Raw genomic sequence first — 12,031 nt, forward strand, 5'->3', positions numbered from 1 at the left:
TTGAACTTCATTCTGTGGACAAGTATCTCCAGCTTTTCAAAAGTTCATTTTAGGCCGCTTCGCTTTTACAAAAGACCTACATTAGTACCTATTTTTGCTAACCAAAAGAAATTCTAAGAGGATTTTCACTTTTACAAAAAAAAAAAAAGGCAAAAAGTGAAAATAGCTTTCAGTGTTTGTTTCGCAGCGAGCTGTTATAGAGGCAGTGCGTACCCAGAGCAGTGAGAGTGATTCTGCCAAACTCCTTCCCTTGGAACTACATACAGCATCTCAGCATCAAGCCACCATAGCTTTGAATTGTGTCTGTGACATTTGTTCTTTGACTTATTTTGTGCATCTGTTAGCAAGATGTGTCCTAAGGTAATTGCCTCCTCACTTAACACCATTTTGACTTACACAAGTTTTTGTAGGAACACTCTACTGTAAGACAGCAGGGAAACCTGTATTTACTGCTTGCTATGGGTTGAATTTTATCACCAAAATTCATATGTTGATGTCATAACCTCCCAATACCTCAGAATGTGACCTTATTTGGCGATAATTAAATTAAAGGGGGTTTATTAAAGTAGGTCCTAATCTGACTGGTGTCCTAATAAAAAAAGGGAGAAATTTAGATGCAGAGATACATAACGAGAAGATAATGTAAAGAAACATAGGGAAAAGACAGCCATCTACAAGCCAAGAGGAGAGGCCTGGTACAGATCCTTCCCTCACAGCCCTCAGAAGGAACCAATCCTACCAAAACCTTAATTTTGGATTTCTAGCCTCCAGAATCGTGAGACAATAAATTTCTGTTGTGTAAGCCACCTAGTTTGTGGTACTTTGTTACAGCAGCCCTAGCAAACTACTAGTACACTGCCTGAGACCTGAAATCAGCCATTTCCCCAAGAAACTCAGATTTCTCTTAAGGAGAAATGGTATTATAGTATTCCAAGACTACAATCTGGCGGTTAGCATGCTAATGGCTACCGCATTGGTCATTGTTTCTAGGCTTCTCCAGTGGACAGAGATATGAAAATTAAAAAAGAAAACCTTCTTTAAAAGAAACTTTTTATTATAAAATAACACAGAGATACAGAAAAACATACATTTTAAACGTAAAATACCTCTGAATTATTATTGATATTTCCAAGTCAAATTCAGGACTATAGGTTTTTTATTTAACCCTGCCGATATATATTCTTTCCCACTGGAAAATCCTAGTTCTCAAGGGGAGAGGGTAAAACAGAATTCAAATATCCCATAATTGCTGTTTATGTTACCTCATATTATGTACATCACAGGCTCAGAAAAATACAAATGCAATTACTAAGAACAGCAAAAATTTTTTTGCATATTCTCTCCCCATTCTATTCCCAGTTTTAATAGTAGTACTGTAATCGACATTGTCAGATAGCCATTACATACCATGTTCTCCCTTTCACTCCTTATTTAATCTGTCTTACATGTAATTATTTGTTTAATGCTCATGAGCAGGCTTTATGTGAATGTCTCTCTAGTCATTTTGGTTGTAAAGCTTGTTCTCTAGTAGATTCCTCAGATAGAAAACAAGAGCATTAATCCCAGAGTTCTTGCATGTTGATAAACATATGTCTATGTTTTTTATATCAGAAGGTCAGTTTTGCTGAATATAAAATCCCTGGTTCGCATGTTTTCTTTGAGTGCCTTAAATATGTTACTCCATTTTTGTCTGGCATAAAGTGTTGACAAGTCTGACATAATCTAACTGTGTTTGTTATATAAATCACACATTCCTTTTGCCTGATGCCTAAATTATTTTCTCCCTTTTTCTTTAAAGTCCAATAACTTTACTACATTATATCATGATGCTGGTTGCTCAGGGTGGATATTCTCAAATACATGGTGTATTATTTCACTATATAATTAAAATTTTTTTTTTAATTTCAAGAAAGTTTTCTTGAATGATGTTTTTTAGTATTGGCTTTGTTCCCTCACTTTGATTTCTTTTTTGAGGACTCCCTCTTATCTACATGTTAGATCTTTGCCTTTAATTTATACTTTCTCTGGAATTGTTTTTATATCTTTAAATTTCTTTTTCAATTTTAAAATTCCTATTCTTTCCACCTTCCATTTCTCTTAAGATATTACTTGTATGTTTATTCTCTTGTGTTCTTTCTAGTTAAGATTTCATTTCTGAAATCATTTGTCTTATATATTATTTTTAATATTTTTTTTTAATTGGGGAAGGGGTACAAGACTTTATTGGGGAACAGTGTGTACTTCCAGGACCTTTTTTTTTTTTCCAAGTCAGGTTGTTGCCCTTTCAATCTTAGTTGTGGAGGGCGCAGCTCAGCTCCAGGTCCAGTTGCCATTTTCTAGTTGCAGGGGGCACAGCCCAGCATCCCTTGTGGGACTTGAGGAATTGAACTGGCAACCTTGTTGTTGAGAGCCCACTGGCCCATGTGGGAATCAAACCGGCAGCCTTTGGAGTTAGGAGCATGGAGCACTAACCGCCTGAGCCACTGGGCCGGCCATTTGTCTTATATTTTTAATTCTCTGAGTTCTATTATCATACTTCTGAGTTTAAAATAAATTTATGATTTTTTATGTCTTGATATCTTTCAGACTATTTTTCTTAATACCTTTTAGGTTATTTTGAAACTGAATGTTGTAATCTTGGTGTATTGTGTGCACACGTTTCTAATATGTTTTCGCTGTCTGAAGTGATGTCATTCTGCTCCTTATTCTCTTTTATTCATATAGTAACTGATTTGTTCTTCATTTTTATGTGAAAAGACTTTGTCTGAATTTTTAGGAGTCATGGTTTAGGTCAGCTTTGCTAACTTCACAGAGTTCCCTGTTTTGTTTCCATGAAGTGTTAAAAAATCAAACACTTGCTTTCTGAGATTTCCTAGCTTATAGACCTTCTCTTTCCTTTGTCTCTATTGTCCTTATTCTGATCAATTTTGAATCCACTCTCAGAAGTCTGGGTCAGGCTCTATTCTGGAAGGGCTGATCAGTTTCGTGAATTCATTGGTACCAAAACTGTTCTCGTCCCTTCTGTCTTCAGTGTAGGCTTCTTGCATTCATCTGCTACTGGAGTCAGGGAAATACCTCTTAATTTCAGCTGCTATTCCCAAACTGGTCTTTTGCACTTTGCAGTAAATATCTGTTGGCTATCTTTTCTACTCTCTCCTCAGGTTCATCAGAGGCTCTATTCCTTTCCTCTGCTTTCTCCCACACAAATGGTGGGTCTTGTGGATTTTGGTGGCTTGATCTCATTCACTTACATTTTGGGTTTTCTGGGGATAACTTGTCACCTAACTTTATTGTAAATGTTTTTGAATTTGCTATGTAGTGGCTTTATTTGTTGTTATGTGAGGATTTGGAGAGATTAAAATGCTATGTCGCTGCTGCCATCACAGGATCTTCTCAACCCTAAAACTGTTTTTAAATGTATACTTAAAGCACAACAGTATCGTTCAGCACACAGACCATAAGAAGATGGCCTCCTGACACAACAGGTTGCATCATAGATCTTAGAGCTAGACAGAACCTCAAGAAATCATCTGGTCCAGCTACCTGTGGTCAGGCAAGAAACGTAGCCTCCTAAATTCAGAACAGGTGGCAGGACTCCGAAATTAAGTAGGAAGTGGAACTTATTGTTTAGTAGTTTTAAATTTTACTGTTTTCTTATAGTGTTCATACAATTAAAAATCTAAATGTATAAATATATACCACAGACTATTACTCATTCAAATAAAAATAAACACACAAACAGTTCAAAAGTATAAACAGCAGGTTTATGTTACATTTGGGTGTGGATGAGTGTTAACATTTCTGTATTAGTTATAGTCATGAATTGGAAATGTTAATTTAAAATAGCTACTTTTAAAAACAAATCTGAGGCCGGCCTGGTGGCTCAGACGGTTGGAGCTCCATGCTCCTGACTCTGAAGGCTGCCGGTTCGATTCCCACATGGGATAGTGGGCTCTCAACCACAAGGTTGCCAGTTCAATTCCTCGAGTCCTGCAAGGGATGGTGGGCTATGCCCCCTGCAACTAGAAAATGGCATCTGGACCTGGAGCTGAGCTGCACCCTCCACAACTAAGACTGAAAGGATAACAACTTGAAGCTGTACGGTACCCTCCACAACTAAGATTGAAAGGACAACAACTTGACTTGGAAAAAAAAAAAAAAGTCCTGGAAGTACACAGTGTTCCCCAATAAAGTCCTGTACCCCTTCCTCAATAAAATCTTAAAAAAAAGAAAAAAAAATTACTACTATTTTAAAAAAGAAAATCTGAAAATCAGCTAAGAGCAACATCCCATTCAATCAGTTTGTGAATAGCTTTTTGAGGGAGCCAGAATATTTTAATGCAAATTCTTGTGAATTCACTAGGGAATATAATCTCTGATGATGGTAAAATATTGAACTAACAAATGATAGAAGGGGTTTCTTTCTTTTCTTTTTTTTTTAAAGAAAGGCAGCTCTCCATAACAACAAAAAGAAGTAACTATAATACAAGATGAAAATAACCTAAAAGCAAACAGAACATATCATTAATAGAGCCCTTCATTATCCAGCATAGACTATAATGGAGAAAACATCAAGTGTAATTCTGTTATCTTACCATAGGCAGTATGCACACCCTGTAAAATCTATCTCTTCATTTTCTGGTTGAAAAGATCATTGTAGAAAAGGACTGCCAGGAAGTGGAGGTCATGCTGATTTATTGGCAATTAAACCTGCGGGATTTCTGCACTCCCTTCAAAACAAAGTATCTGAGGCTATTCAGCCAGGATGATTGCATAGTGGGCTGTCACTAAAACCCAGGAGTCTTTTCTGTTACTGCACAACAGATACAATTGACTTGGCTGTATTTAGATTACTGCTATTTTTTGTGCAGATTCTTGTTGTCTCTTCCTCAAATCGCCTAGACCCAAAGAATTACCTTGTTAGTTTAATATAGGAGACTATTACCAAGTCATACATGATTCTGCTTGGAAATATAAGAATGTTGATACAAATACAAATATGGACTCATTTAAAGCAAGCAAATCTTTTACTGCATCTACCTAATCTGTCTACGGCCTGCACCCTGGCTTTCTGAAATGTTTGAGATGAAGTTTGGGGGGTTTGATACTTGTCATGTACTAAATGTATGTGTCCTTCCCGCCCCCTCCCCATTCATATGTTGAAATCTTAACCCCTAATATGATAGCATTAGAAGGTAGAGCCTTTGAGAGATATTTAGGTCACGAAGGCAGAGCCGTCATGAATGGGATTAATGCCCTTAGAAAAGGGACCCCAGAGAGCTCTCTCACCCTGTTTTTGCCATGTGAGGACACAAGAAGTAAGCAGTCTGCACTCCAGAAACGAGCTTTCACCAGAACCTCACCATGCTGGCACCCCGATCTCAGAGTTCCAGCCTCCAGAACTGTGAGAAATAAATTTCTATTGTTCAAAAACCATCTAATCTATGGTACATTGCTATGACAGCCCAAATTAAGATAACACTGGAGCAAATTAGCTAGCTTTTTATCCATTCCATGTCTAGACACAGCCCAGGTTACTACATTAGTTGTTTAGATCATGAATGCCATTTATATATAGACATTTCCACTTTTCCTACAGATGACGATATGCAGGATCGAGTGCTAGAAATGATGGACTCCCAGCAACGTGGGGGGAATGAGAAGGAAGGTCGGAATAGAGTGGATGAGGGTGGAGAAAAGTGATCAGATTAACATTTCTGCCTCTGCCTAACCCTACCTGACAGAATCAATCTGATTATACTTGAGTTGGTCCTTATTTCTTAGAAACAGGAATACGGCCACCATACATTGTACCATATAGGATTATCTGCCTTAGGCATTAGCCTGCCTCCACCATTACTAGCTTTCTCTTCCTCCTTGCTTGCCTGTATCATTGCTAAGGTCTCATTTATTCATCCATCCATTTCATTCATTCACTCAGTAAATATTCACTGAGACTTTAATATGTGCCAATTACTATTCCAGGCGCTTGCCAATATAGCATGTCTCTGTAATGTACTCTAGGTTTAAAAAATTTTTTATTTATAAAATTTTAAATAAAAATGATATATTTATTTTGGAAAACGTAGAATAATATAGAGAGATTTTAATCCAAATGTAATCCCAATAAATACTATTAAATCTTTCCCTGGGTATCTTTTCAGTCTTCTTTTTACCTCTTCTAATGTTTTTATAGGGTATATATGACATTCTAGCTAGGGATGCGGTAACTTGACTTGGGGGCTGCAGTGTCATAAGAAGAGCAGATATTTAGTAAATAGAAGTTTTCCCTGGCCTATAAATAGATTAAAAGAGGTTATCTCTGATAATCTCTTATTATAGGCAAGGCCTAATTCAAGTTCTTCTGGGTAGTTAGGGAGGGGCAGAAGTTTCTCCTGAGCCCACAGCTAAAGTAGCCTTTAGCTCAAAACAACTTGCAAACCACAGGGGCACATCGTGGTGTGACTTGTTCTGAACCCTCAATACACACCCACATACACACACACACACACACACACACACACACAGAATTCTCGTTTAACGTCATTGATAAGTTCTTGGAAACTATAACATTAAGCAAAACAATGTACAACAAAACCAATTTTACAGCAGGCTAACTGATGTAAACAAGAGTTAAGTTCCTACAGCGTATTTCTGGTCACAAAAAGAAATCACCAAACTTCTGAAAAAAGACCCAAAACACTTCTAATATTAAACACTGAAATAATTATGAGCTATACATATGTTTTTAAAAACTGAAAACAAGTAAGATAATTTTCCAACCCACTTATTCCAGTTCAGGGCACAAGGCAGGAACCAACCCTGCACAGAACACCCTTCCTTTGCAGGGTACACTCACACACCCCTACGCTCAGTAATATGAGGACAATTTAGACACACCAAGTACCTAACATGCACATTTGGGGGCTGTGGGAGGAAACCAGAGTACCTGGAGAAAACCAACTCAGACGTGGGGAGAACATGCAAACTCCACAGACTGTGCCTCCCACACCAGGAGTCAACATTCTTTTTTTTACCAATGTTATAACAAAATGATGTTGCATAAAAAGATGTTATTTGAGGACCTGCTGTGTATATATTTTATATATATTTGTATTATTGTCCAATAAAATATATATACATATATACGTATACATACATACACATGTGTATATGTACTCATACACGTATGTGTATATCTTTGTACTGGTGCACTTGGTACACATACTGTCTTAGTCTACTTGGGCTGCTATAACAGAGCACTATAAAATGGGTGGCTTAAACAACAGAAATTTATTTCTCACAGTTCTAGAGGCTGGGTATTCCCAGATCAAGGAACCGGCAGATTTGGTGTCTGGTGAGGGCCCAGTTCCTATTTTATAAACCACCGTCATTTTGCTGTGTCCTCACACTGTGGAAAGCAGAAGGCAGCCCTCGGGGGTCTCTTTTATAAAGGCACTAATCCCATTCATGAAGGCTCCATCTTCATGATCTAATCACCTCCCAAAGTCCCCACCTCCAAATACCGTAACACTGGGGATTAGGTTTCAGCACATGAATTTGGGGGGACATAAATATTCAGTCTATAGCTCATACAGAAAGCAATGACATCATTATACCAGAGATATCCCACCTCTCTATACAGTGAGTGTGCTTTTTACTACAGGCCTTGTTATTACTTAAAAATATTTAATTACATTTTTAATAATAAAAATCTCAATTACCAGTATGACTGCCATCAACATGGTCCATTTAATTTCCTTCCTATGTTATTCACTCAAGGCAAATGCTTTGCATGGTAAATGGCTAGAAAGAGTTAGTTACCTGAAAAATCTATTGGAAAGCCTCTGCCACACTTCTACTTATCCAAGTAGAGCTATCCTAGGTCACTGCAGAAGCTAGGTAACTTGAGACTAAGAAAAATGGAATCATGTGAGAAATGTTTTAGGGTTAATTTTGCTTAAATACCAATGAGAATTGAACACTTCTGAGAGCTGTGCAAATAATACCACCTGAGGGGCTAAACCAACATGGATTGCTTCAGAGCAATTAATTCACTTTCAAGCTTCTTGTATTAACATCACCTATTTCCCTAGTGTACATAGATAATTTGTTTTTAAAATCAACCAAAAACTGATAGTCTGCCAACAAGATTACAGGGGTGAAAGAACAACCCCCAGTCAAATGCAAATTGCAGCCATATTAGTATGCTAATGAATAAGTGATAAACTGTGGGTCAAATTTCCTCTTCTTTAGCTTAAATAGATTTGAAAAGGTTTATTTCAAAGTGTTTGGGAAACCTAGCAGCAGCAACAATTAAGGTTTATTATATGAACATTATCTATTCAGCAATATGAAAAATTAATAGATGGATTAAACTGAGATCATTCTTCCTAATGATTTATTAGTTATTGAGAAACATGGCTTAAAGGAAACATATTTAATTATTCTAAATTTGGAATAAAGCCTTTTTGAAATTTATGATGTTAGAATTTAAAAAATTAGTTCTGTTTTTTCTAGTTGAGGGAACTTTAAGGAGGAGCCAAGGAGGAAAATAGACAGGGATAAAAGTTTGAAAGGAGATATGTTTTCATGAGAAGGAATGTTTAGTGATATCAGTGTTTCTTGATCACTTATCAAAGAAACCTTTCTTGATAGAACCTACTCCCGTGAGCTGATCTCACCTTTTCACAAAGCAGCTTTGCACTTCTGCAGAATTTTTAATATTCATTTGCTTTCATATGCTCATGTCATTTTATAAGTTCCTGAAAATTCAAAGGAGCTTTGATTGTATTTTGCAACATCCAGCTCAGGCCAGGCTCAGAAAAGCCAAGTGAAGACCCAAGAAGGCCGGAAGGTGTGATGGAGAGAGCACAAAAATGGGGTCACATGGTCACCCCTCCTTGCCTGTGTGACCGTGTCCACCTCTACCCTCTGCCACTTCCACAAGCTACACAACCATGAGCAAGTTACTGAACCTCCCTATGCCTCAACTCTGACAATTGTAAAAGGGAGGTAATAAAGCTTTAGTCCAAGGCAGTGGTCTCAACCTTGGCTCTGCAATGGAATCACCCAGAGAACTTTAAAAATACTGATGATTACGTTATACCCCCAGAGCTTCTAAATTCATCAGTACGGTTGTTGCCGAGGCATAGGGAGTTTTTAAAACTCCCTAGGTGATTGTAATGTATAGATGAGGTCAAGAACCAGTGCTCTAAGGGTGTCACAAGAATTAAATAAAACAAAGAAAAACAGTACCTGACAAGTAGGTCAAAAATGATGTTTCTTTTCTTTCTCCAGTTGGTTTTCTATTTGTGTTGGTCATTGTGTTTGATCCTGGCTGGAAGCTAAGGGATAGAGGGAGAATTTAGTTCAAAGATTTGTTTTATTTTTAAAAACTTTTTATTTTGAAATAATTTTCAACTTATAAAAGAGTTGCAAGAACAGTAAGTACAAAGAATTCCCATACACCCTTCATTCATGTTCACCAATTGTTAACAAATAACTATTAAAGCCAATGGTAATTCAGACTTGTTCAGATATCATCATTGGCTGAGTTATACATTGTATCTAGTTATTACCTTTGAATAAATCCTGACTGGGACTGTTCTGGCTGCCCCATTTCTAGCACACTACATTCTCCCCAGCCACAGTTGATCAGATCAAAGGTAGGCATCTGACTAAGGAGAAACAAGCTATCTCAGCCAATCAGATTTCCTATCTCAATACTTTGGTAGCTGAGGCACATTAATGCTGGAGCAGGAGAGGTAAGATCTCTAAAGTCTTGATACTGAGAGTCCTGAAATGTACAGACTCTGTTGTCCCTGTTTCTTTGTGGACTGCAAAATGATGTTTTTATAATGTAATTCCTTTTAAAATAACATTATTTAATGACACCTATACAGATGTTAAAATCTATAAAGAACAACAAGAGAATGATTATCTCAAGAAAGCAATATAACGGTTACCTCTGGAGGGGAGGGAGATAGATGTTTTCAGAGAGGTCCAAGCAAGGGACTAATAAGGTATAGCAGTGCTGTATATCTTAGTCTGGGTGGTGATTACAGTTATTTTTAATGTTCATACGTGTGTATTTCATAAATCTTGTTCTACATGATACAATTTCTCAAAAGGAGAAAAAGAAATTGTTACTTGAACAAATTTAATAGGTCTCTATTCCCATAGTGATTGAAGATAGTTTAATAGTAGTTGTATTCATTCAGTAAATTATGTATGTGTATAGTATTTAAAGCATGCTATTCAAATGTCATTGAACTCCATTGTTGGAAGACACCTGAGAAATTTTCTAGTTAGTTGAAGGTCTTCATTTAACAAGATAAAATTGAGAGCCAGAAAAATTAACTAACTTGACCATTTTCTTCTTCTAACTCAGAATCCTGGGTTCTTTCTACCAAGCCATACCACTTCCCTAACACAAGAGACAGCAATCTTATCAGCAAGAAGTGCATATTTCAAAGATTCAATTATTTTTAACGCTTATTTTATTCTTAGAAGACTTGTCTCAGAACTGAAAATAAATTCTCCTATGTAATATAGTATTTACATATAATCAACATTTTATGTCATGATTGCTAGCTATCAAGAACATCCAGAAAAGAAATTACTGCAATTTAAAATGGAATTTTAATGACAACTACTAAATTTTCTTCCCTGCTTATTAATTTTAAATCATATAATAAAGCAAATTTAATGGTACAGCAATTCTTATGGGTATGGGAAAAATTGCTTCCCCTTTGTTAAACCCATCAAAGGCAATTGAAGATTAAAAATACTATGTGTTGTAAAAATTGGCTTGTTTTCACTAATGGAAGACATATCATCACTTGTGACGTTATAGTCTGTTACTTGGAAAGGAAAAAGAAGTAGAATGTCTACAGGCAGGACCAGCCTCATTATTTGCAGGGCTCACTTGAAAAATGAAAATGCGGTGCCATGTCCAAAAAGCAGGAAAAGTGCCAACACACTACAATGTTAAAGATACTAGAATATAAAACATTATTCTTTCTTCTTTTCTCTCTCATCTCTTCTTGGTGTTTTTTATCTGCTACCTAGTGTCTGCTCCCTTGCATAGGGATACTTTCAGGGGGAATGCAGCCGCTTGTGGGTCCTGGGGCAGGTCCCATGACTGTGCACTCACTTTTGTCAGCCGCAGGACCTACACGCTACGCCCTGAGCAGGGGCAGGAATTTATCCTCCCTTCCCATGGCCGCCACCCCAACCCATGGCACATAGACAACCCCCAGAAGATTGCAACCTCCACACCGGGGAGGGATGTGGTACCCAAATTGGGTGGGTGAGAGCTCACTCCAGCCAAGACATCCACCAAACACTGTGGCGCTGCCAGCCCAGAGCAGGGTTGGCCACCGTCATGCCTTCCCCCAAGATGCTGCTGGGTTTATGAACCTGACCCTCAACCTGCCCCACGCCCTTGATGGAGGCTGAAGGTGCTGGCAGGACACAACTTTCCCCCACTCCCTCATAACCTTGTTGTCACCCTGGGCAAGGACAAAGAGGAGAAGGCTAGGTGGGGCTTGCGGTGCCTGAGCATAGAGGAGCCAGCAGCTGAGAATCTATCGTGGGAGGCAGGCAGATGGCAGGCATTGGGACCACATGTGAGCTAAAGATCTAAGTCACCATCATATTCTCCACTGTCCCATCGAGCTTAACAAAACATAAATTCAAAAATAAAATTATTAAACATTTTAAGCGGAGAGTGCAGACAGTACACCCCTGCAGCAGGCCCTTCTGAGCACCAGGCCTCCACAACTGTACTGGTCACGTACCCCTGCCCATCCAACTAGAGTTACTTTCAGAGCTTGCCAAAAATAAAATCACAAATACCTGTGTATATATTTATGTGTACATGTTTGTGTCTGTGTTGAAATACCTTTTTATATGAAAAAACTATTGCTGGCATGATTCAAATCAAATTACAGTGCCAAGCCGTCAAAATAATAAAGGTAATTCTTCCAAAAACATTATACGGTTTTGATAAAGAAACAGATGGAAA

At 37.7% G+C, this 12,031-nt stretch overlaps 1 long non-coding RNA gene across 1 annotated transcript in view; it reads right to left on the minus strand.

Annotated features, from left to right (window-relative positions):
* LOC109456352 (uncharacterized) overlaps positions 1 to 12,031 on the minus strand; it is a 282,160-nt gene that overhangs the window by 257,491 nt on the left and 12,638 nt on the right. The window contains exon 2 of the long non-coding RNA XR_012496351.1: positions 9,259 to 9,347. This is a non-coding gene — a long non-coding RNA (uncharacterized LOC109456352). The remainder of the gene's footprint in view (positions 1 to 9,258; positions 9,348 to 12,031) is intronic.

Source organism: Rhinolophus sinicus, linkage group LG05 (genome assembly GCF_036562045.2).
Source record: "Rhinolophus sinicus isolate RSC01 linkage group LG05, ASM3656204v1, whole genome shotgun sequence".
NCBI classification, from domain to species: domain Eukaryota; kingdom Metazoa; phylum Chordata; class Mammalia; order Chiroptera; family Rhinolophidae; genus Rhinolophus; species Rhinolophus sinicus.